General features: G+C 38.5%; 1 pseudogene; it reads right to left on the minus strand.

The window, feature by feature from the left end:
- Positions 1-8,801: 8,801 nt before the first annotated feature.
- On the minus strand, positions 8,802-11,078 carry LOC149186194 (heat shock cognate 70 kDa protein-like; annotated as a pseudogene).
- Positions 11,079-27,960: the final 16,882 nt, after the last annotated feature.

Below are 27,960 nucleotides of genomic sequence, written 5' to 3' on the forward strand. Positions count from 1 at the left end.
TTTGCCACTGATGTCAAAGGGGGAGAGAAGAAGAATATTGCCATCAATGACAAAGGGGGAGATTGTTGATCTAGATTGTCATTAATGTTAATATGGCAATATTCTAGGATACTAAATGATGATATGAAGCCAAGGAGAAGCAGAGTAGATCTGTGAAGAAATAGGAGCAAGAAGCCAAGGAGCAAAGAGGTCATTAGAAGCCACGAGAAGAAAAAAGGAACACATTGGCAGAGGTGCATAAACAGTGTTAACAAAGGAGTTAACATGAAATATCAGAGAAATACCAGAGGATTTAACATATCAGAGGAGTATTGCAGAATATCAGAGTAGAGAATATCGGAAGTCATAGGAGCTATCAGAGCAGAGAATATCAGAGCAGAGCAGAGAATATCAGAGAAAAGAAGAGCTATCGGAGCAATATCGGAAGTTATAAGATGTCACCGGAAGATAAGCCACAGGAGCAACAGCTATCGGAAGAGCAGGGGTAGGAGTGTACATCTGTTTTGATCATGGTTGAAGGCCCACACTAAATCCTAGTTGTCGATCTCATTTTCAATGCTTACATCATAGTCAACGATGGGGGTTAAGCATGTTGTTAACCCGTGTGCTAGTTGAAGACCCACAGGCCGTAGATTTGATGACCTTGTGTATCCAATGGATATTGGGTCACAAAATGATCGGACGTGAATCTCAAGAACAGACCCAAACTTTTATAGATCAAGGATTTATAATCCTTATCGGCTCCGTAAAGGCAGTTAAGCGTCACGCAAGTTTTCCGGCCAATATCATTATGAACCATTGGATTCAGTGCGCCTTGATCAAATGGTGGAGGATCAACAATTGGGTTTGTTGATCGGGTGGATCAACAACCGTCGGATTAAAGATGATATCAACGGTGGAGAATTAATCCGATAAGACTTGGGACTAAGTGGACCAGATTGAGTTATCAAAAGAAGCTTATTGGAATATCGCATCCGTCGCATATCGCTAGTCTTGAATAAATGTAACGATGGTAAACCATGATTGCGATTAAGGTGATGATGTGGCAGGTGGGACCACCCATTATATGGTTTTAACTATGTTGATATGTGAAGATCAATGATGTTGATATTGGAGGACAGAGTATGTTATGGGCACAGCTTATAAAAGACCTCCAGAACTTGTGATTTTGATTGATGACGTGGATGTGGGACCTCCTTGGGTAATCGAAGGAACAGAGGAAGCTGAAGAGAAAACGAGAAATAAGGAAGCCGAAGGTCAAGCGACACTACTGCGTGGATTAATATTTGAAATGCTTGAACCTGTGATGATTTAAAAAAGAGGAGCAATACAGATCGTAACTGAGTTGAACAATTCGGTGAAGTGAAATAAGGTTTGATCTGCCATCATTTGAAGGGAGTAATAGGATACACCAATATTGAAGTATTCATGAGTATGATCCTTAGAAGTAAGAGATTGTGACACTAAGAACAGTGAGAAGAAGTCACTCCTGAAGCACTTACCGTGGCAAATAGAACAATGTGTTGAATCAGAGAATTGTTTTTTTTTGTGCAGACAGTCAGGCATCTCGGGCATCTATCATAGAGAAGAGGTAACGGTTCACAACTCATAAATTGGAAGAAACAGAGGTAAGCTACAAGTCCAGCGGGACAGAAGAAAGCAGGAGGACAAAAGTAAGTCGTAGGTCCAGCAGGGTTGGGAGCAGAGAATAACTACCGAACATATCTAGATAATATACAGTAGAGGGTTGGAGCCCTTGGGGTAGGTGCCTCAGAATTGGAAGGATTGGTGTCCTTGGAGTTGGTGCTCCTAAATCCAAGGTTGGTGCCTTGACAAGACAGGGTTGGTGCCCTGGAGGTTGGAGCCTCATAAAAAGTCCAAGTTGGTGCTTGGCAACAGATTGAAGCTTTATATATATTGTACCTGATTCATTGTAAAGATTATATTAATAAAAGCATGTATTCCTATTGTTCATTTTGTGTTCTAAATGTAAATTATTTAACTCGTAAAAATGAAAATTGAAAATAAATACTTATTCACCCCTACTCTTAGTATTTCCAACAAAAGCTCCATGGGCAATATGTTTGGTTCTCAATGGTTTTGCTGAGGTCATGGTGTGGCTTAACACCGAGGGCGGTGTTCCCAAGGGGAAGGGTTCTGTAACAACCCTCGTGAAAATTTCATGTAATAAAAGTAAATAAAGGAAAAATAAGACCACGACTAAGGGACACTTTTTCCAAGTTGAATGTTGGGAAAATACATCTTATTGGGCACCACTAAATGTGTGTTTTGGCTAAGGAAAATTCGAAAAGGCTAAGGCAAAGGGATTAAAAGGAAAAAAAGGCATTTTTGGCACATTTATTAATGAAAATAAAGGAAAATATGAGAAAAGGAAGGTAAAAGGTCACAGGTTGCATGTGAGGAGGAAATTGAAGGAAAATAATGGAAAATGAATAAAATAAAGGCATTATTAATAAAAAGGCTTCTGAGGATCAATGGGCAAGCTTTTGCTAACCTTTTATCAGTTCAAGTTTGGAGCTCTCTTATTATTCTATCTCTCTCTCTCTCTCACTCTTGATCACTTAGAGTTTTCTTGGAGCACCATAGCTTTAGATCAAGGAAGGAAAAGAAAGCAAAGGGAAAGGAAGGAAACCGAGGATCAAGGAGCAAGAGCAGGACCAAGCAGCATCAATAGGAAAACTTGCAGGTAACCTTTTGCATGTGTGATTTCCTAGCTAGTTTGGACATGCATGGATTTGCATGTTGGTGTATGGTTCTCTTGCAGCTAGTGGCATGGTTTTGTCAGGTTATGACAGTGGTTTCATCCTAGCCTTGCCTTTTTCCAGATTCCATGGTGTTGGGATGTTTATTTCGGTTTTGATATTTGGTTTTCCGGATGGATTTCAGAATCTGGGGCAGAGGTGGTCTCAAGGTTCATTTCCCAAAGGTCTAGGAATCCCTTGACCGGTTTTGGTGGGATACACGGTAAATCATGAGGGAGAAGTCTTGGTTTAGGGACTAGTGATTTGGTTTTGGATTATGGTAATGCGTGAGAGACAAAAAATTCCTCAAGGATAGTGATGGATTCCAAATGGCATTCCAAGTTTGGTTCAATTGTGATCGGAGCACCACTTTTGGTGTGATCACAGTTTGGTGAGGGTGTAGGTGGTTTAACCTCTGGATTCCCTTGGTTGTTCTTCGATTGGTTTTTCTACGAGATCCCACATTCATGCTTGGAATATGGCATATGCGTGACTCGCTGAAAGAGAGATTTGGTTCAGCCATGTCTATGGATTCAAATTTTTATTGTGCTTTGATGCTATGTCGCTGCAGTGCTCATGTTGAGCAAGTTTTAGGAGTCCAGCTTGAAAATATATGAAACAAGGCTCATATGGAGGCTTTGAGTATACAGTGATTGGTGGATTCAATAGATGGAATAGATTTCTCTATCCAATGGTGGTTGGATAGTTCGACAGAAATTGGGCGAGGCTCATTGGTCATGATAGTACCAGCAGACCGGATTCTGTAGAGTCGTTGTTAAAAGGGTAACCCGCGAGGATCATTGATCGTGGTGGCCTTCAGCAGATGGTAGTCCGCAGATCTGTGAGATAAACATTTTCCTGTCTAATAGTGCCAACATACTGTGAAAGAATTTGAGTCTTCCCACTCATGGGAGTGAGTTTTTCCATATATAATTTGTTTGATAAATTAATAGAAGAATTGAGCAGCGTAGCAACAAGAAGGTGGTTTTTTGTCTGGGATAATTTTTCCACCAGAAACAATTGTCTATTGTGTGATTGCTTTCATGGTTTCTGAATTATGTTTGATGCACCAATATTTAATCATGTGTTTCAGTTTATGCATGTTAAAGATTAAATAATTAGAGAAAAATTTTGTAAGTGTTCACACTACTGATTCACCCCCCGCCCTCCTCTCAGTAGTGATCTAGTTTCCAAGAAGAACAACTACCTCACCAGGAGTGGCTCTTTATGAGAGAAACTATGGACTTCCATTCATAGGTTTCATCCTAGCCTTGCCTTTTTACAGATGCCATGGTGTTGGGATGTTTATTTCGGTTTTGATCTTTGGTTTTCCGGATGGATTTCATAATCTAGGGAGAAGGTGGTCTCAAGGTTCATTTCCCAAAGGCCTAGGAATCCCTTGACCATTTTTGGTGGGATACATGGTAAAGCTTGATTGAGAAGTCTTGGTTTAGGGCCTAGTGATCCAGGTTTGGATTATGGTAAAGAGTGAGAGACAGAAAATTCCTCAAGGATAGTGATGGATTCCAGATGGCATTCCAAGTTCAGTTTGGTTGTGATCAGAGCACCTCTTTTGGTGTGATCACGGTTTGGTTAGGGTGGAGGTGGTTTAACCTCTGGATTCCCTTGGTTGTTCTTGGATTAGTTTTTCTACGAGATCCCACATTCGTGCTTGGAATATGGCACAGGGGTGACTCATTGAAAGAGAGATTTGGTTCAACCATGTCTATGGTCGGGTGGTTTAGCCATGTCTATGGATTCAGAGTTTTATTTTGCTTTGATGATATGTTGCTGAAGTGCTCATGTTGAGCAAGTTTTAGGAGTCCGATTTGAAAATATATGAAACGAGGCTCACAAGGAGGCTTTGAGTATATAATGATTAGCAGATTCAATAGGTGGAAGAGTTTTCTCTATCCTATGGTGGTTGGATAGTTCGGAAAAAACTGGGCGAGGCTTATTGGCCGTGATAGTACCAGCAGACCGGATACTGTAGAGTCGTTGTTACAAGAGTAACCTGCGAGGATCGTTGATCATGGTGGCCTTCAGCAGATGGTAGTCCGCAGATCCGTGAGGTACACATTTTCCTGTCCGATAGTGCCAAGATACTGTGAAAGAATTTGAGTCTTCCCGCTCATGGGAGTGAGTTGTTCCATGTATAATTTGTTTGATAAATTAATTGAAGAATTGAGTAGCGCAACAACAAGAGGGTGGTTTTTTGTCTGGGATAAGTTTTCCACTGGAAACAATTGTGTCTATTGTATGATTGCTTTCATGGTTTCTGAATTATGTTTGATGCACTAATATCTAATTATGTGTTTCAGTTTATAAATGTTAAAGATTAAATAATTGGAGAAAAATTGTATAAGTGTTCACACTACTGTTTCATCCCCTCCTCTCAATAGTGATCTAGTTTCCAACAAGAACAACTACCTCACCAAGAGTGGCTCTTTATGAGAGAAACTATGTGGACTTCCATTCATAGGTTTGGATTAATATTTGAGGAAAGCAATTTTGGTTATCTTTTTTAATAGAAATTTATAATCTTTTTCTTGAAAAAAAAAGAGAGGAAAAGATTAAATTGAAGTCCTTAAAAATAAAAAGAGGAAACAATAATAATACTACAATAAATAATAAGCCATAATAATTGTAAAAATTTATAATAAAATAATAAGTTAACCTACATCTATCTTTGCCTTAAATAAATCTTTTAAAATTTGACATACCTTTATGTTCCTTGTTTATTTTTAGTTTTTTCTAGACTTAAATAACGCTTATTAAAACATTCTCGTTCAATAGTTGGATGTGTGTTAATAATGTTTATTAAAATATTCTCTTTCAATTGTTGGGTTTGTGTTTATGAAAACGTTTTAGTTTTCCCATAGTTGTGTAGTTTCAGTTATGGAATTACGGTTTGATTGAAAATTCATATTCCATAGGATTTATATTGTATTTTAATATATTGTACGAAAATATAATGAAAAAAACTTCTTGGTCTTTGAGCTTCCAAGATAAAATTTATGTAAATTTTTGTGTCATACTATTTTTTTGTTTTTATTAAGAATCTATTTGTACATAATTAAAACTTACATCAATATGATAAAAGTCTTGGTCTTGTAAAAATTGAAATTAAGATCCAGAAAATATTTTACAATATTTCTCTAATTTTCATTATCATATATTTATACTTGTAAAAATATACTTATAATAAGAACTTTCACTTTGATTGGAAACTTAAGATTTAAGCTTAAACATTTTCCTTAGCATAAATGAAAATTCCAACCTTCTCATTATGCCTCCCATTATTATAGATAGAAAAAAATTACACAACCTCTAATTCAAGGTGGCAAATTAAATTCAAAATGGCAAGTTAAACATGTTTATTTAATTTACTTCAATTTCATTTCCAACAAATCAATAACCATAAATCAATAAAAACACCTTTCACTTTGGTAAAAGTGGCTTGCTCTTTACAAATTTAATTATTTTTTAATTTTTATTACCAAATGACATCATATATGACCCCAACAACACTGTAATAATTCAACAAATGAGTAGCTATAGCAAAAGTGGTTAGCTTTTTACAAATTTTATTATTTTTTAATCTTATTATTAAATACATATTTAATATATGAGCCCAAAAACATTAATAATACACCTTTCACTTTGGCAAAAGTGATTTTCTTTTTACAAGTTTATTTATTTTTTTATTTTATTACCAGAAAACATATTTAATATGAGTCCAAAAACACTAATAATATATTTCCTCAAACATAAGAACTTCATTTTTACCATGTTTAAAGATGAAACAAAAATACTTATACCCTTGAATCATTAGATTATTCAATAATAAATTAAAATGGTCCAGTGTGAAGCTAATGGGATTTTGGATTGCTCAAGTGAATGGAGAGTTAAGTAATCACTTTGACTTCAATTTAGTTATAGTTTGCTCTACAATGATTAGGATGAATAGTAGAATATGTTTGTTTTACCCAAATAACATGTAGAAAATTGACAAATGACAAGGAATAGGATCAATAGTATAATTTATAAATTACTCTTCGAAATAATTCTTTTAAAAAGGAAAGAATTAGCAAGTTGACATGCTTATGACTTTGTATATTTGTTATTCTTCGTTGAATGATATTTAGATTCCCATTTCATTGGTGGCAAAATTCCCAAACAACGACAAGGAATTTCTATTAGATATAAGAAAGAATTAATATGAATAAAAGAAACATGTAAAATTGAAAACTTAACAAATAACTAATTCCAAAATCTTTTAAAAATTAATGTTTTTATAATGATATTTGTAAATGCCACTTTTGTTGGAAACTTAAGGTTTAAACTAAGATTTTTCTCTTTTTAGTATAGATAGAGGTTTTGTTGTACTCTTAATGTCTCTATTTTTTTTCCATCGTCTTTTATTTGCTTGGAAGAATAAGGATAGAGGCTTAGATTTCAATTTTATTGGTGACACTACTTCAATAAATCATTAAGAAATCTCTCTTTGACAAAAATGGTTAGGTCATTATAATTATTTTGCATCTTTATTACTCAATAGATTAGATCATTTCATTATGTGAAAACAAGACAAACCATATCATAAAATAGACCATTTTAGTTATCAAATTTTAAGTGGAATAGAATGCAACTTATTATATTATGAAATATAATAAGTTGTAACAAATATTGATTTTTTTCGTAATGTCTAAACAGAAGAAAAAATCATTATATCATTACCTCATTAAATTGTTGAATAATGAACTAAAATGATATATTGTGAAGTTAATGAGACTATGTTTTAGAGTGGATGGAGAGCGATTACCAAGGCTTCATTTTAGCTATGTTTTGCTAACTTAAATAGTAGATTTCATTTGAGAAATGGTTTCCTCCATTTAAAGGATACATTTGCCTATTGTACCATGATACTTGGAAATTTAAACCTCAAAATTTCATGTATTATACCATGCAATTCCTCGCAAGGAGTATAGAGAACTTAAATCAGAATTCAATTGCTTTCATAACTCAAACATCTAAACATCTTATCCATTCTAACAAACTATTAAATTTAACTTAAATTATATCAGTAAAACTTACAACAAGGAGTATAAAGAACCTAAATCAGAATTCAATTGCTTTCATAACTCAAACATCTAAACATCTTATCCATTCTAACAAACTATTAAATTTAACTTGAATTATATCAGTAAAACTTACAATGAAAGCATAAAGAAGAGAACCAATTACGCATACACTTTTACTACAAAAATATTATAGGGTAACTTAACTTTTACCATGTAATATCAGTTAGAAAAAAAACAATACAAAACCAATAAACCAATAAAAGAATATTGAGAAAAAAAAACAGCTCTCGAGTATTCCAACAAAATGAAAATCAAATATCCAACACAAATTCTCTTTTCCTTACAAGTCAAAACAACAACATTCAATTTTCATACCTAAAATTAATAGACAATCTACCTTCTAAATCCTCATTATTCCACCCTAATGAAAGTGAAATAGATATAAAATGTTTAAAGGCACACAATACAAATCCTCATTATTCCACCATAATTAAAGTGAAATAGATATTCAAGGCAAACCATACCATTCCACTTCTAAATCTTAATAAAAGTGAAATAGATATAAAATATTTCAAGGCATACCATTCCACTTCTAAATCTTAATAAAAGTGAAATAGATATAAAATATTTCAAGGCAAACCCTACCATTCCACTTCTAAATCTTAATTTGTAAGAACCAAAAACACCAATACAAAACCAATAAAGAAATGTAAAATTTCGACTAAATTAAACAGCTCTCCAGTATTCCAACAAAATAACCAGGAAATAGAATATCCAACACAAATCCTCATTTCCTTATTGCTGAACACAAATCCTCATTTCCTTACTGCTCAAAACAACAGCATTCAATTCTCATCTCTAAAATTGAGAGACAATCCACCTTCTAAATCCTGATTTGTAATGATGCTGTATCATCTTCTAACACGGTTAAAAAAAAAAAAAAAAAAATATATATTTAATCAACTTCCTCAATTTTAGGCCCCGAGCCTGTAGCAGCAGAATAACCCTGTTCAGGAGAGCCAGCAGCTCCATAGGCTCCACCAGGTATATCAGCACCAGCGCCTTGGTACATCTTAGCAATGATAGGATTGCAGGTGTTCTCCAGCTCCTTCATCTTGTCATCGAACTCGTCAGCATCTGCAATCTGGTTGTTATCCAGCCACTAGATAGTCTGTTCAAGGGCATCCTCAATCTTCTTTTTATCAGATGGATCTAACTTTGCCGCAATCTTATCATCTCGAATGGTATTCCTTACGCTGTAAGCATAGTTCTCCAAAGAGTTCTTGGCCTCTAACTTCTTCTTGTGCTCTTCATCTTCAGCCTTGTATGTCTCAGAATCACGAACCATCTTCTCAATCTCCTCCTTACTCAATCTACCCTTGTCATTTGTAATGGTGATTTTGTTTTTGTGACCAGTGGTTTTGTCCTCAGCAGAGACGTTTAGAATACCATTGGCATCAATATCAAAGCACACAGTGATCTGGGGAACTCCTCTGGGAGCAGGGGGAATACCAGAAAGTTCAAATTTACCCAACAAGTTATTGTCCCTGGTTCGAGTTCGCTCACCCTCATACACTTGAATCAACACACCAGGCTGGTTGTCTGAGTAAGTAGAAAAGACTTGCTCCTTCTTTGTGGGGATGGTAGTATTCCTAGAGACGAGAACTGTCATAACCCCACCTGCAGTTTCTAGCCCTAATGAAAGGGGAGTAACATCTAGAAGCAACAGATCTTGCACTTTCTCACTGCCCTCTCCACTCAAAATAGCAGCTTGCACTGCAGCTCCGTATGCAACAGCCTCATCAGGGTTAATGCTCTTGCAAAGCTCCTTGCCATTGAAGAGGTCCTGCAACAAGGACTGAACCTTAGGGATCCTGGTAGACCCACCAACAAGAACCACATCATGGATTGAGCGTTTGTCCATCTTCGCATCCCGCAGGCATTTCTCAACAGGCTCCATGCACTTCCTGAACAAATCCATGTTCATCTCTTCAAATCTAGCCCTAGTAATAGTGGTATAGAAGTCAATACCTTCATATAGGGAATCAATCTCAATGGCGGTCTGGGCAGTTGATGAAAGGGTTCTCTTAGCTCTCTCACAGGAAGTTCTGAGTCTCCTGAGGGCTCTGGCATTACCACTAATGTCCTTCTTATGTTTTCTCTTAAACTCTTGTACAAAGTGGTTCACCAATCTATTATCAAAATCTTCACCACCCAAATGTGTATCACCAGCAGTAGCCTTCACTTCAAAAATACCCTCTTCAATTGTGAGCAGAGACACATCAAAAGTACCTCCACCCAAATCAAAGATAAGAACATTCTTCTCACCAGAACTGCTAGCCTTCTTGTCAAGCCCATAGGCAATAGCAGCAGCAGTGGGCTCATTGATGATTCTCATAACATTCAAACCGGAGATTGCCCCTGCGTCCTTGGTTGCCTGCCTTTGAGAATCATTGAAGTATGCAGGAACAGTGACCACAGCATTCTTAACAGTGGTCCCAAGATAAGCTTCTGCAATCTCCTTCATCTTAGTTAAAACCATGGAAGAGATCTCTTCGGCTGCAAAATGCTTCTCCTCCCCTTTGTATGTTACAACGATGCTGGGCTTATCGCCAACCCCTGAAATGACCTTGAAAGGCCATAATCTCGCATCGCTCACAACGGAGGGATCAGAGAACCTCCTACCAATCAACCGCTTTGCATCTGCCATAACATAGAGAACTGATTTAGATTGAACACAAACGCAAATTCTACACAAACAAAAGAATCTTACAGATGCAAATTCGAGCCTTCATATCAATCACATTAAAAAAACTATAAGCTGAATTACGTCCATCCCGGTTCATATTCGAGAATGAAAGGGGAATTAATATACAACAACGGAATCACATATACAGAAATAAGCAGTGGAATAAACTCCCTCAAAAGAGTGACAGAGATTACTAACCGAAAACAGTGTTGATAGGGTTCATGGCGACCTGGTTCTTGGCAGCATCTCCGATGAGACGCTCTGTATCAGTAAAAGCGACATAGGAGGGAGTGGTTCGATTCCCCTGATCATTGGCGATGATTTCCACCCTGTCGTGCTGCCACACTCCCACACACGAGTACGTCGTCCCCAGATCGATTCCGATCGCTGCTCCCTCGCCCATATTGACACTCTCACACACAGAACGCAGAGAGGGAGTTAACTTACGAAATTGGGCCGAGAGCGATCGAACGCAGAGAGGGAGTTAAGTTACGAAATTGGGCCGAGAGCGATGGAAACTGTAGACGAGTAATGCAGGCCAAGAAGCACGAGAGGGGGAATGTTCAAAATAGTTGTTTCACACTTGAATTCCCTTCCCTTGACCATATTTTATAGTCGTAGAAATACTTTCAACTTAACTTCTCCCTTGGAATGAGTAAAAAAGAGGGGTTGGTTTTTCAACGAATTGCCCCAAAACCAATCTGTCATGGGTATTTTTTATTTTCTTTGGGAAACTTTATCCATCAGTTTTTATTTGTTCCGTAAACCCATAAACCCATTTTTCTCCTTCTAGAAGCTTCAGTTACCATTTTTTTTATTTTATTGTTATACTATTTTAATTTTCTCTTTCAAAAAACTTTATTAACGGATTTTGAGATATTATTATTATAATTTGTAACAATTTTCATCTTTCATAGTATAAGTCTAATGTTATAATTTTATAAATTTTAATATGTGGGCAAAACAAAAAATTAATCTTAAAGCAATTTCAACGTAAAAAAAATTTAAGTTTTATTGTTAGATAACCTGAATTCTCTCTTTCAAGAAACTTCATCTATTGGGTTTTGAGATTTTATTGTTATGGTTTTCATCTTCCAACCTCATAAACTATTTATGCATCCTTTACTTTTATTATGGGTGGGCTCCTCTGCATGTGTGACTTCTCCACTAGACCAATGTGGTTGAACTCTTGGCTTCACATTGCTTATGATGGGTAAGCTTCACATCTTTGGTGCAAGCCACAAGGTCCTCAACTATCATTGAGATAATGTGTCATTTTATATGGTTTTGAATACAACACATGTTACTTTATAAGGTATATGTTATATAATATAACATGTATTATTAATATAATTATTAAATAATGATCGAGAGACTATGGCGTTGATGAGATAACGATGTTGGGGAGTCAATGAGGCTCGAGAGGCAATAATGTCGAGGAGATCATATTTACTCAACGATGGAAACACAACCTTGACTTATGGGAGGTTAAAATTCATCTTTTTATCTCCATGATGATTAACAGATCTCGAGTTGAGATGATTATATGCTAAAAATAAAAGATGCAAGGTTAAATGGAATTAGTTAACCCTCCTCATAAGTAATCGTTTATTTATTTTATGAATTTGGCGCTTATGGCTAGTACACCGGTGACACAACAACTTACATTGTGGACTAGAGAGGTTTTGCAATCAGGAGAGAGTTAGAAGCCTAAAACAAGAACTCGTAGCAAAGTGCATGTGTCAGCCTAGCACTAACAATCTCAATCTTCAGACAGTAGTATTTCATCTTTGCACACAAAGTTTGGAGCTTTGTTCTCCCCGGGTAACTCTAAAACCTCTCAAGTATCTTTATCTCATAATCGCATTACTTTACAATGTTGGGTTTCGTAGTTGGATCTTTACTTCTAGTTATGGCATCGTAACTTTTGTTGTGGTTTAGCTTAATACATATACCTGGGTCTACTGTGGTTATCCAAAGTTTAGCTACATGTGTTGGGGTGATTTATTAGCTATGGTGGTTTGGTTCTGTGTGAATTCTACCTATCTATCCCGGTCTAATGTTTTACCCCTAGTACAAGTCATGTTGGTTCTTTGTGAAGTTTTTTCCTTCAAGTCAGGCTAGTGGTTGAACACATGCATACCCTTTGCTTGTCATTCCTTGGTTATACCAGCGCAAACCCTGGGTATCCAGCCTTCATGCAACACCAACACATGAGGAGTAGAAGATGGAGGGGGGACAATAGAGGTCCCTGGGGCTGAAATTGAGTCCAACAGCAAGCCCAAAAGGTTGTTGAGAGTTTTCAATCGGTCATCCCTATTGGTATTCAAAGTGAAATTTAGACCCTTGAAAACATGGTAGCTAGAGATAGATATACCATTTCTGATTCAAATCTTATGGAGGAATTTAGGCAGCTGATTTCAAACTCTCGCCAGAATTTAGGCAGCTAATTTTAAGAATGGAATTAGATTGGATATGTTGGGAGAGGTTGTAGAAATGGAATCATCTACTATATTAGAAAAACTTTGTAAGGGCTACTAGGAAATCCTTAAGGAGGCTAAAATCATGGAGACTATTACTGTTTCAGTTGGAGTACAAGTGGGGGAACAAGACAAAGAATTTCAACCTTGTATTCCACAAGAACCTGTTGATGACATTGCTATTACACAAGAACCAATAGTCGAAGTAGAGTAGGAAGAAGAAAAACAGTCTACTAATCCACAAGAACATGTTTATGATGTTTCTATTACATAATGTTGGGCGCAACCCAACTTGGCTAGATTTTGGGCAAGGAAGCCGAATTCTGGGGATAAAGCGCGCAACACAAAGTGTGAAATGGACTACGTAGCATAGCAGTGAATGACAATGACAACCGTGCAGCAAAGTCACCACACAGCATAGGGGCTTCACGGCGAAGCACCTCCCTTTTTGTAAAATGCATAAAATATTGTAAAAATTGATGGTTTTGGACCATAGTCCCTTGTATTTTGGAAACCATGGTATCAGGTCCATGGTAATGTAACAATGTAATCCATCATGTAATAGTATATATAGGGATCAATAATAAAGAAAAGGATCATATAATGTATTGAATGGTTGAATCTTTGTGATCGAGTTTTGTGGCGAAGGAAAGGCTCTGCAACTGAGTGCGCAGAGGCCTAAGTCTGCAGCTGAGTACGCAAACGACATGAAACTGAGTATGTAGGTCAAGAACTATTTGCTGTACAAATTATATATTATAAGCAATAGTTCTTGTGGACGTAGTCCCACATTGGGATGAACCACGGTAAAATCTGTGTCTACATGTGTTTATTTGTTTAATATCTGCACTTTATTTTAGTACTATAAAGTTTATGAATGTTTATGATATGTTTAAGTGATAAATGTAATTCTATAAAGTAAAGTATAAGTGAAAAGTATTTTTTGAATGAAAAGTATTAAGCAAGTGTTAAAGCATAAGAAGAACCAAGAGTGCCACAATGCAGTATCCCTCAGGCTGCAGAAACCTAGTTCTGCAACCTCCCATAATCACTTCAGATGAGACTGCTATTTTCTTGCAAGTCGTTGCCAAGAGGGCCATTGGTTAAGGGTTTTGTTGGTGCACAGTAAAATTTGAACCTGGGTCATCCCAACCTAAGACAACAAATGTTTTTGTTGTCAGGGCTAGGATCTGTTTGAGGGATGTTTATGTGGCATCCATCGAAGAAATAAATTCAATAGTGGGTAGAATAGAAGGAACAAGAATTTGTAGAAAAAGAAAATAGAAGCCCTTATCTATCAATTAGGAGGTGGTTGGAGAAGTATATTTTTTAATATCAATACGAAATCTTCTTCGGCTCATTCCATGTGGAGTTATACGAGTGGATATCAAGGTTCTAAGAGAAAAGACTGCTTTAAAGGAGACAAAACTAACGAGTGGAAATTAGAATTAATACAACGACTCAAGAACACCAAAAATAGGACGTCAAGGGCTATTGATTTTTTGATTGGTAGCATCTGAGGAGGATTCATTATTGAGTTCGTGGTAGACTCGATTGTGTCCTAAAACGAATCAGAACAAAAAAATTTCAAAGGACCGTGAGGTAAGTTCCTAAAATGTCTGAACCTTTGGATTAAGATGCTTTTGTGTGAAAAGGGGATTTTATGAATGCAGTCAGATTATTAGTTACTTATGTTTAGAAGATCCGAAGAAGAGACTGGGACAACGCAAAGTGGAAAAATATATAGAATAGACACTAGAAAGAGATCTCGTGGCCAAGATCCAAATACTTTTATAGAGGATGATTGTAGCCCCCTGTTAAGTGAGTCTGAAAGTGAAGAAAACCAACCTGAGAACCCTGAAGTAACCCCACAGTATTCACCCTTCCAACTTGAAAGTTCGCCGAAGCCAGAATCAAGTAATAATTAGGGTATTTCTGGTTTTCCTCATGCCCCTACCCCTCCTACCCCCCCTACCCCTCATTCCCCTCCCCTTATGAATCCCCCTCCCCCATCGTGAAGAAATATGGTCGATGATACTAAGTTGCCTGTTTTTGAAGGGATTGGATCAGAGGATCTAGAGAAATTATGGTTCTTATGCGAAGCAGTATGGACAGTGAAGTAGGTCCATGATGAAAATATGAAGAAAGTGCAGCTTGTTACAATATTTCGGGATAGAGCGCTGACATGGTACATGAAGTATTCGGGAAATCATAACAAACCATTTGCAGACATTAAAACAACGCTGATAAAAGAATTCAAGACGCTAAAGTCCGAGTCATAATGCATCACAGAGCTAAAATAAATCAAACGAAAGCCTACTAAGTTTATTTGGTAATTTGATCAAAGATTCAAGATACTATTGGATCAGGTGAGCTTCAAAATAGCTCCGCAACAACATAAATATGGGTTTATAGTTGCGCTGCTTCCACATATAAGATTTCTTTTGTCACAACAGAAGATAGAAACTGAAGTCGAAGCCTTAGAACTTGCGATGAAGTTAGAAGCTTCGCCGATAGGGGCTACCAATGCATGTATGCAGTAGATCCAGAGTCAGCTGGCAAATTTAAATCTGCAGATATAAGATATGAAGACAGGTAAAGAATTTCGTGAAGAATTATCTATTGATTTGGTGCTAGGGGCAGCCCTAGCATCGAAAGCACCTTACAGGATGAGCACACCTAAGCTGGTTGAGTTGCATTTGCAATTAAAGGAAATGTTGGACAAGGGGTACATTAGGCCGAGTGTATCACCTTGGGGTGATGGTACTCGTAGTTTGTGCATTAACTACAGGTAACTGAAAAAAGTAACGATCAAGAACATGTACCCTTTGTCGAGGATTGATGATTTTTTTGATGATTTGAAAGGAGAAACAATGTTCTCTAAGATCAACTTGAGATCGTGATACCATCAGGTACACATCAAGGAAGAGGATATCTTCAAGATTGCATTCAGGACCAGGTATGGGCAATATGAGTTTGTTGTTGTTCCATTCAGATTGACTAATGCTCCAGCTACATTTATGTGTTTGATGACTAGTTTGTTGCATCCTTATCTAGACAAGTTTGTTATTGTATTCATTGATGACATACTGGTATATTCTAAGAATGAGGAAGAACATGTCAAGCATTTAGCAGCAGTGTTGAGGTTTCTAAGAGAGCACCAGTTGTATGCTAAACTTAGAAAGTGCAACTTCTTTCAGACGGAGGTACAATATTTGGGGCATGTTGTCTCCAAGGATGGCATAACAATGGATCCAGAAAAGATAAGGGCTATTATGGAGTGGGAATCTCCTAAGAATGTGGATGAGGTGAGATCATTTATGGGATTGGCAAGCTACTACTAGAGGTTCATCAGGAACTCATGCATTGCATATCTTATAACATCATTGTAGTGGAAAAGGAAGAAGTTCCAATGGACAGAAGAATTGTAGGCTAGTTTTGAGCAACTTAAGCAGTTGTTGACACATGTGTTGGGAAGGGGTCCCTGGAGTCAAATTTTGTCAGTTAAGTCAATTTTTGTAATAGTTTTTGTGAAAGAATGTGAAGTCTCTGTGAAATGTGGAAGCGAAGCGTGAAGCTAACTAAGAGTCAAAGGGGAATTAGTCCCTTGTATGGGTAGGTGATAGGATGGTTTTCAAACTCACCCATGGTCCGCAGGCCATGGTATTATAATGAAGAGGCTATATATAGTTGAGTCATAGCGAGTCTAAGGAATAAATTTTGGTAAAGAATCATTATGAGGGCAAGGTGTTAAGGCAGGAAAAGTTTTTTTCATGTACTTAGGTGAAAGGGGAAGGCTCCTGTAGCTGAGTGCACAGATACCTTGGTAAGTCCATAGCTGAGTGCACGGGCCCTTGCAGTTGGGTGTGCAGGGATAAGAAGTTTGTATCTGAACATTTACATCTTAATAAAGACTGTTTTGAGCTGAATTTGTGCATTTGTGCCTTGTTTATTTATTTCTGTTAAGTTTATATATATCTTCGCTCGGCGATCTATTTTTTATGAATTAATGCTTAATTTCTATGCGAAACAGATAGATATGTAATATTTATGCATAATAAGTATAATTAACCACCTTCGCGGAGCTTGGCAAGTTGTTAAATATAACTGTTGTAGTAAACTGCTCGGAAAGGATAGATATGCACGACGGCAAATCTAGGTCATAAAGGCTTCAAAATATACAGTTTATTGTGTGAAAGTAGTGAATTTGTATCTTTTAAGCATGTTAAGTACAATCAGGTACCTTCACGAAGGTTTGAAGGTAATTTCGATAGAGTTGCAGTAGTTGACAATCGAAAGGAATAGATTTGTGTGAAGGCAGTGTTATCACCCCAAGAAGCTCACGTAGGTTGTATATCAGTGATGCTCGGGAACATTACAAACTCAACAATTTTTTGTTGGATAAAATGATGGATGAATGAAAGAAATTTTGTATCAAGCCAGATAACCACTCCTACTATGATTTACCCCAGACATGGGTGAACACACCCAAATTACAAGGCTTTTAACCACCAATTATTCACAGCTTAAGAATAAGGTGATAATGGAGAACACTGACCACACCGGCAGATGCACAGGACCCTGTGATGGCCGACTGCAACAAGTTAAGAGGCCTGTAAATCTATTATCTAATACGCAGGCAGGATGACAGCTCTCTGGTATTAAAACAACAGACACCTGCAAGCAATTTCAATGATACAACTAAATTCTAACACAGAGGTGGGATGACAGCCCCTCTAATGCTAAAAATTTACAGACCATGAAATACATGCAAAGCAGGCACAACCTAGAACATAGAAGAAGTGAAAAGTGAGCAAGTAACAACAAAAGAAGCTTGTATTGGTTGGGAATGAAGACCAGATGTTGCAGGTCACATAGCAGTTACAGTCTCCAGAAGTTGGATCTCACAGCAAACTCGCACTCAGATAACACTCATCAAACTGATTACATCGTTTTTCTCAGTATATATAGAGTTTGTCTACAAATTCTCTGCTAGAGTATGCGTGGAGGTGTCTTAATGGATCACCAACCACATTTATAATTTGATATGGGTTTTCTGATTCATTCTGATTGTTTTAATGGATGAAGATGGCCTTCTGGTGTTCTGCTGTACTTCTCGAGCAGGTGGAGTGGAATTCCATAACTGATAAATGTGATGATCTGCTCGAGGCTGGTCCTTTTTGTCCTTCGGCCATTCTGTCTTTAAATGCAGTTGGTGAGGAGTAATGGCACAGATAGATAACCATCTTTGGATCACAGAGAACAACGACGAAGATCGACTTGGAGGAAAATTTCAGGAGGAAATGGGAGCGAACAAACGAGAGCCGTCAGATCACTGGCGGACAGATTCGACAGCGGGGAAGCGATCCAGTATCGCATCGACGGAAGACATAAGGGGGAAGCCTTGATACAATTGTCGGATTGGGCGATTTGCAATTTTCGATCAGATCGCATCGCGAAATCGCAATCGGTAGAAGACACGGTGAAACTTTAAGACACAGATGGCTGCGATTTGCGATAGTGATCATATCGCAACGCTACATCGCATCGCAATATCGCAGTGCGGAAGACAAGGACGATAGGAGGTAGCGAGAAAATGTGTGATAGCGATCAAATTGCACCGCAAAGGGAAGAAAACGGAAATAGTGGGATTATTAAGAGTACAATGGGCATGAAGGAAAAAGGAAGAGAAGACTGCTGCGATCTGATTTTCTGAGCATAAACACATGGCCAAGCTGATATTTGGTCCTCCCAAAAGCTGAAGTATGTAGTAGAGCTAACACTGGCTCCTTCTGGGGATGAGATCCTCCCTGTGAGGTCTCAAGAACCTGTAGACTACTGCCTTCCTAGCTGAAAATACATTAGGAAAAATTACTAGTGTTCCATTCGGCATGGAGTCAACTTCGCCTGCAAAAACTGATAACAATAAAATATTTACAACTTTTAAGGCCATAAACCTTAAACAATATAGATTTTCAGAAACCGCCCATTAACTGGGCCATCGAAAACTGCTTCACCTCCCATACTTTTCAGTATGAAAGTATTGTTCCCTTGAATCTGTGAAATGATGAAAGGACCTGTCCAGAAAGCATCAAATTTCCCATGATTGCCTTTCTTTTCCTTCAGTGCATCCCATTTTAAGACCAAGTCACCAATTTGAAAACTATTTGTTTTCGCCTTCTTTTCAAAGGCTTCCTTGGTCTTTCTTTGATGTGCTGTAGCCTTTTCAACCAGTGGTTCTCTAATATGATGCAACTCTGTTAAATCAGTGATTCTGTTTGCCATATCTTCTTCTTCATTCTGTTCTTCTTGAAGAAATTTTGCCACAGGGAGAGTTAACTGAATTGGGAATATAGCCTCAGTGCCGTATACCAGCTTGAATGGAGAACTCCCTGTAGATTTCTTAATGGTCACTCTGTCGGCCCATAGTGCATACTTGAGCTTTGAATCCCAATTCCTTTTATTGTCCTCTAACAGTTTTTTAATTATCCTGATCAAGCTTTTATTATAGGATTCCGCTAGACCATTTCCTTGTGGATAATAAGAGGTGGAATGAACAAGTTTAATGCCCATTGCATCACACATTTCCACCAACTCATTTGCCCTAAAGGCTGCTACATTGTCTGTGATTAGCTTATGTGGACAACCAAATCTGGTAAAGATATTCTCTGTTAAAAACTTCATGACCACAGTATGATCAGCTTTCCTTGTAGGGACTGCTTCAATCCATTTTGTAAAATAATCAGTGGCAACCAAAATCCACTTGTGCTGGCCACTGGAATGCGGATTGATTTCACCAATGAAATCCAAGCCCCACTGCTGAAAAGGTCTTTTTGCAACTATTGGCTTTAGGGGCAGGGATTTCAGCTGCTGCTTTCCTTCAAATCTTTGGCACCTGTCGCAAGCTTTAACAAAAACCAATACATCAGAAAATAACGTGGGCCAATAGTACCCAGCTCTAAGAATTTTGTGAGCTGTAGTTTTCCAATAATGATGCCCTCCACACTCACTGGAATGAAACTACTGCATGACTTCTCTTGACTTCTTTTTGTCCAGACACCTTAGGAATATCCCGGATGGATCCCTCCAATAGAGCAGGGTATTATTGATGCAATATCTTGCTGCCCTGAGTTTCAATGTTCTAGCTTGACTTGTGCTTAAACCCGAAGGGATTTCTAGTTTCAACAAAAAACTAATTATTGCAGCATACCAACTACATGAGGCTAGATTCTCGACCACCGACTGTTTTTTCCTTGTTTCAGCTGCGCTTTCCTCTTCTTGTACTTGACCATCTTCTGCAATCGTGCCCAGGAGATCAATGTCTAAATGTCTGCAGTTTTCTTCGGCCAACAACTTGGCAAGCCCCTGATCTCTTACCAGCTTGGTGGGCCTCAAGTCTATGTTAAACTCAATCATTTTTGCAATCCACTTAGCCCTTCTTCCATCAGCATCAGGTTGCGTTAGGATGTCTTTAATTGCAGCCGAAGGCACATATGCAATTATCTTTGAATGCAAGAAATAAACTCTGAAAGCTTTTAAAGATTTAATAAGAGCATATGCCTGTTTCTCTATAATTTCATACCTTAGTTCAGCATCCCTCAAATTCTTGCTGAAAAATGCCACTGGATGCTTTGAACCTTCTTCATCCTGCTGCAACAGAACGGATGCAATGGTATCCTCAGAGGCAAATGAAAACAGGTGAAACTCCTTACTATAGTCAGGACTTATTAATGTTGGAGCTTCCATAATAGCCTTCTTGATGGACTCAAAAGATTTTCTTGTTGTCTCAGTCCATTTTACCTCTGCTCCTTTTCTCAACATGGAGGTAACATGCTTTACCAGCTCAGCAAAATTAGGAATGAACCTTCTTACAAAGTTAATTTTGCCCAGAAAAGATTGAATATCTTTCTTTGATCTCGGTACAGTCAAAGCTTGAATTTCCTTGACTCTTTCTGGGTCAATTTGAACACCTGCAGCAGATACAACATGTCCTAACATCTTGCCTTCATGCAAGGAAAATTGTGATTTCTTCGGATTGACTGAAATCCCAAACTCCCTGCACTTCAACAACACTTTTTTCAAATGTTGTAAATGATCATGATGGCTGCTGGAATAAATAGTTATATCATCAAGGTAGATGAGGACAAATTTGTCCTTCTCTCCCACAAATGCTATATCCATAGCCCTCTGAAAAGTGGCTCCAGCATTCATCAATCCGAATGGCATTTTGGCATACATAAAAGTACCCCAAGGAGTTGTAAATGCAGTCTTTTCTTGATCATCTGGGTGCACAGCAATCTGATTAAAGACTGAAAATCCGTCTATGACTTTAGCTCCTGAGACCTTTTGCAGCAAATGCTCCATCTTTGGCAATGGATAATTGTCTTTTTTTGAGCATTTGTTCAAATTTCTAAAATCAACGCACAGTCTGATTTCTCCATTCTTCTTCCTTACCACCACCAAATTAGCTACCCATTTAGAATACCTGAGGGGCACTATGATCTTGGCAGCCAACAATTTTTTAATTTCCTTTTCAATTAATGGAAGAAGCATTGGGTTTATTGGCCTCAGCTTCTGTTTAAAAGGAACTGAATCTTTCTCAAGAGGGATTTTGTGCTGGATTATGTTCTCGTCATATGTTTTCAGATCACTATATTCCCAAGCAAACACATCAGCAAATTGCCTCATTAATTTGCAGTATTTAGAACTTTGGTCAGCTGATAAACGAGTGGACAAATTCACATACCTGGGCTGACCTGGGCTTCCTATATCATGCTTACAAACTGGAGATTGATCTTCTTTTTGAGCAGCTTTGTAAGGCACATCATTTTGGTCAAACAGTCTCTCAAGAGGAATTAAACCTTTAGGAATATGGTTACTAGGAATTTGCACAATGTTGCTTTTGCCAATCTTACTTCTAAGCTGGGACTAGGGATTTTCTAACAAGGCATCATTTTCTTGGTCAATTCGCATCTCAGAAAACTCATCAATGACTTGAAGAAATCTGTTAATCTCACCATCATCATCAAAAACTTTCCAATGCAGGACATTGTCAGGCAGGGATGGTCTATACTTCATTTGTACTTCATACACTAGTTTGGGAGGCATTGGGGGATTAAATAAACTAGCAGAAACAGCAAGGGAATCAACGAGCTGATTTTGGTTTCTAGGAATATATGAGATACAGAAAAAATTGAAAGAGTCTCTCATACTCCATACCTCATCTCTGTATGCTCTTAGCCTTGGGTGCTTTTCTTGAAATGTTTTATTTACTTGCTGGATTATCAAATCAACATCTCCAAACACCTTCAGGTTCTTGATTCCTCTCCTTTGTTTCATTGAGGCCCAATAGCAGTGCTTGATATTCTGCTATATTGTTCGTCACTTGAAAAACTAGCTTAAAAGACAGCTGGATGCTTTCTTGTTGTGGAGATACTAGCACCACCCCTGCTCCTGCAGTCTCCTTGGTACATGCTCCATCAAAGAACATCTCCCAAATTTGACTTCCTTGCTCTTGCTCAGCCTGAAAAATTGGTTTCCTGATTTGCATCAAGGCCTTTTGAGATTCATCTATTTGGAGATTCATGCTCCAAAATCAGTGTCCAATGCATATATAGGATGATTTGTAGGATTCTTCTCATCACTGATGATGTATTCCAACTGAGCTTCTCTATATAACCTCCTGCTTTCTCCTCCAAATACTGGGACAGTTGCATAAGATAGGTCATTCTGTAATGTCCCACCTAGTCTCTTAATCCATCCTCTAGACAACAGCATGCCAAACTTAGGGGGGACATCTGCCACCACAATATCCATCATCATACTCTTCATAGGTAGTTGGGTAAGGGTAATGGCCAGATCCTTAATTAATCCAAGACATTTCACCTTCCTTGAATCAAAAGAAAATAAATCATGATAGGGTCTAGTGATATCAAGGCCTAACTCTTCCATGATAGTCTTAGGCATTAAATTGTGGCTGGCCCCTGTGTCTAGCAGACAATTGTGGAGGATTTTATCATGGATGGTTAATGAAACATAGAAAGATGGAGAATTATTATCAGCAGGTTGAATCATGGGGCTAAGCACAACAACAGGCTTGTCATCTTGCAAATTGACTGAGTCAATGGAGGTTTGTTTGGTCTCTCACTCAAGGGCTTCAAGGATAGGCTTTCTAAATAATTTACTCTTCACCAACTCAACCAAAGGCACAAATATCTTCAATTTTTGGACCTCTGACTCAAAGCTGAAAGAAGAAAATGATTTATCAACAATTTTTACCTCTTGAACTGGAGCTTTGAGGGTGACAGGATCAGATGTTGGTCTTCTTTGCCTGATCCTCTGCGGTTCCGCTTGGACGACAGCACTTTGTGCAGGATCCTCCTTGGCATTTTTTACATTAGATCTCAGGTTATATCTCTGCTGTTGTTCACCAGATTGCAGAACAGCATCCCTATCCCACATCTGACTGTTTTGCTCTTGCAGCAATGACTCTTCATATTCAGCCAATGTTAAAAATGCAGCGCTGCCTTTATCTTCCATGCAGTGAATTTCATCTTCATCCTCTTCAAATTGTTGCTCCTCCATGACTACATTCTGGAAAGGAGCCTTAACATTCTGATCTTCTTTTGACTCTTCACCCCTTTGCCTTATTTGTAAGTGATCATTTACTCTTCTGAAGGGATTTGGATTTCTTGGAACAAATGTGTTCTGCTGCCTTGTTTTGCCTGAATTCTGCTCAACCTTAAGCTTAGAAATTTCAGCGGCCAATGACTCTATCACTTTAGTCATTTTATCTAATTTAGGTTCTGAAGTTGAGGCAGAGGAAGAAGAAGTCTCACTGGCCCTCTTTCTTCTGTCAGCATGACCTTTAAGTTTTTCTGCTGCCATGATATTAGATTCCACCTCTAGGGCTGCATCTTGCATATCAGCCAGAGTAGCACAACGCCTTTCTCTCAACAACAAGCAGAAATCAACATCACAAGCATTAGCATATGTGAGTTTGGCAGCTGTGGGAGTAGGCTTTACCTCAGCTGGTATTTTACTATACATCCTATTAAATCTTTTATTAAAGTCAGGCAAAGACTCACCCTTCTCTCTTTTCAAGTTTCCGAACTCAGTATGATAATACAACAAGTCCTTCTTATCTCCCCAGTGCTTCAAAAATGCATCATCTAATGCTTCTATATCAGTTATTGATCTCTGGGGTAATTCTCTAAACCACTTCCTAGCCTCCCTATCAAGGCTCTGGACAAAAACTCTCATCCACACATCATTCTCACTTATATCCAAACTATCAGCATAACTGTAAAAAGCTTCTAAATGTTCTTCTGCTGTTACTCCCTCTCTTCCAGTGAATTTGGGCATATACTTCTGATATTCTCCCACAGGCATAGGATTTAAAGGCACAGGCAACACCAACGGTCCGTATCTAGCAGCTACAATTCTTTCTATTCTGGTAGGTGCTCGCTGTCCTGCCATGATTGGAGTATTTGGAAGGATGCTAACAGATGGAGGAGAAGGAAGCAATGTGATGGATGGTAATGAATACGGGATGTTTTGTATTGAATGGGAAGCTTTCTTTGGACTGAGATTCAAAGGGGAACTAACTGAACAAGGGGATGAACTAATCTCTGAAAGTTTCTGCTTATTAACAGTGCTGACTTGCAAGTCTTCAAGCTGTAATTCTTCAGCTACAATTCTATCTTTCAGAGATGAATTAGATTTCTTAGGCTTACCTGATCTTGATGCCCCTTTGTGTGAAGCTTTCTTCGATTTAGCAGTCCTTTCAGGTTCAGGTACTGGTTCAGCTAGAGATTTCTGAGGATTTCTTCGAGTGTGTCACATAAACTAAGCCAGAACTTCAATATGGAGTCGCCAGACAGATGATTACAACCGAAATACTGTGTTCAAACCTTGTCTGTCATCAAAGCTTGAAACTATGTCGTTCTCCCAGGGAAGCTGAGCTTCGATTCTCCCCTCCCCGGAAACGGCGCCAATTAATGTTATCACCCCAAGAAACTCACGTAGGTTGTATATCAGTGATGCTCGGGAACATTACAAACTAAACAATTTTTTGTTGGATAAAATGATGGATGAATGAAAGAAATGTTGTACATTCAAGCCAGATAACCACTCCTACTATGATTTACCCCAGACATGGGTGAACACCCCCAAATTACAAGGCTTTTAACCACCAATTACTCACAGCTTAAGAATAAGGTGATAATGGAGAACACTGACCACACCGGCAGATGCACAGGACCTTGTGATGGCCGGCTGCAACAAGTTAAGAGGCCTGTAAATTTATTATCTAATACGCAGGCAGGATGACAACTCTCTGGTATTAAAACAAAAGACACCTGCAAGAAATTTCAATGATACAACTAAATTCTAACATAGAGGTGGGATGACAGCCCCTCTGATGCTAAACATTTACAGACCATGAAATACATGCAAAGCAGGCATAGCCTAGAACATAGAAGAAGTGAAAAGTGAGCAAGTAACAACAAAAGAAGCTTGTATTGGTTGGGAATGAAGACCAGATGTTGCAGGTCACATAGCAGTTACAGTCTCCAGAAGTTGGATCTCACAGCAAACTCGCACTTAGCTAACACTCATCAAACTGATTACATCGTTTTTCTCAGTATATATAGAGTTTGTCTACAAAAATCTCTGCTAGAGTATGCGTGGAGGTGTCTTAATGGATCACCAACCACATTTATAATTTGATATGGGTTTTTTGATTCATTCTGATTGTTTTAATGGATGAAGATGGCCTTCTGCTGTTCTGCTGTACTTCTCGAGCAGGTGGAGTGGAATTCCATAACTGATAAATGTGCTGATCTGCTCAAGGCTGGTCCTTTTTGTCCTTCGGCCATTCTGTCTTTAAATGCAGTTGGTGAGGAGTAATGGTGCAGATAGATGACCATCTTTGGATCACAGAGAACAACGGCGGAGATCGACTTGGAGGAAAATTTCAAGAGGAAATGGGAGCGAACAAACGAGAGCCGTCAGATCACTGGCGAACAGATCCGACAGCAGGGAAGCGATTGCAGTATCGCATCGACGGAAGACATAAGGGGGAAGCCTTGATACAACTGTCGGATTGGGCGATTTGCGATTTGCGATTAGATCGCATCGTGAAATCGCAATCGGCAGAAGACACGGTGAAACTTTAAGACACAGATGGCTGCGATTTGCGATAGCGATCATATCGCATCGCAATGCAACGCTACATCACATTGCAATATCGCAGTGCGGAAGACAAAGACGATAGGAGGTAGCGGGAAAATGTGCGATAGTGATCAAATTGCACCACAAAGGGAAGAAAATGGAAATAGCGGGATTATTAAGAGTACAATGGGCATGAAGAAAAAAGGAAGAGAAGACCGTTGCGATATGATTTTCTGAGCATAAACACATGGCCAAGCTGATATTTGGTCCTCCCAAAAGCTGAAGTATGTAGCAGAGCTAACAGGCAGATCTAAGCTATAATATCCTTAGGAAGACCATCACACATGCCTTTGGATGCAGAAACTTGGTTCTAGCATCCCCCAATATTGCTTCAGGTGAGACTACAGCCTGCACTATGCAAGTTGTTGCCGAAAGGGATAGAAGTTAGGGTTTTGTTGGTTGGCGTGAATAACTCTAAACCTAGGTCAGGCCCCCTTAAGCAAACAAATGGTTCCGTTGTCGGCACTGGGATCAATCTGAGGAATGTGTGATGTCGAATAAATGGTTACCTACCAAGAAAGAAATTGAGAAGTGGATCGATCGAAAGGAACACGCGTTTGTAGCTTAGGAGAATAGAAACCCGTGTTTGTCCAAGGAATAGTGGTTGAGTAGATACCTATACTTAGATGAAACTGAGAACTTTTTCTGTTTCTTCCCTAGCAAATTGCACGAGTGGTTGTCTAGATTGGCAGACAGTCAGGGTATGTGGAGACTTGATGACCCTATTGTGTGGACTCCAAAGCTGGTGAGGCGCTTAGAAGCTTCAGAAAATAACATCGCGCGGGTTGTTGATCATTGGATTGATCGCGTAATAGTGGGATTCATCATTGAGCTTGTGATTGACATATCCGTCAGTTATAGCGAAGCATAACGCAAGCTCTTCAAGGGACCACGAGGTAAGTATTTAAAATCTTTGAAAACTTGGATTAAGATGTTTTTGTACGAAAAAAGGGTTATGCCATTACCTTGATGTTTGGGACTACGTGAAGCGGAAAACCCTTAAGAAGGAATGAAGAATCAAGCTCTGAATATAGTCCGCTATTGGGATCCTCTTCAAGCGAAGACGAAGGAACGATTTTGAATACGTCGTGAAGTGCACTGCAGTTGGTAAGTCAGGGTATCGCGTAGATACCTCGTCCATCCAGTCCACCTCCACCTCCACCTCCACCTCCACAGCATACACATACACCTTCACCTCCACCCCCACCATTGAACATGGTGAACGCAATGAAGATGTCGATCTTCAAAGGGGTAGGAAGCAATGACCATGAACAGTTCTGGTTCATTTCAGATGTTGTGTGGATAGTGTAGTAGATCAATGATGATAATCTAAAGAAATAATGGTTGGTCAGAGTGCCGTGGGATAGAGTGATTACTTGGTATATCAAGTACTGTCAATATCACCCTTGCCGCGACATTGGAAGATACTTAGCAAGTGTTGAACCACGAGTTTAAGAAGCCTAAATCTCAATCGTAGTCTATTACAAAATTTAAGGAGATAAAGAAAGTGGTGAATGAATCCTCATGGGATTTTGATCAAAGGATAAAATTCCTAATCCGGCAGGCTAATATGAACATCACAGACGAACAACACAAAGGTTTGTACATTACTTCGTTGTTCCCCCACTTAAGATTACCATTATCACAGCAGA

Source organism: Pinus tabuliformis, chromosome 3_1, assembly GCF_031772625.1.
Source record: "Pinus tabuliformis cultivar Carrire ecotype Pingquan chromosome 3_1, CPIR1, whole genome shotgun sequence".
Classification (NCBI taxonomy): domain Eukaryota; kingdom Viridiplantae; phylum Streptophyta; class Pinopsida; order Pinales; family Pinaceae; genus Pinus; species Pinus tabuliformis.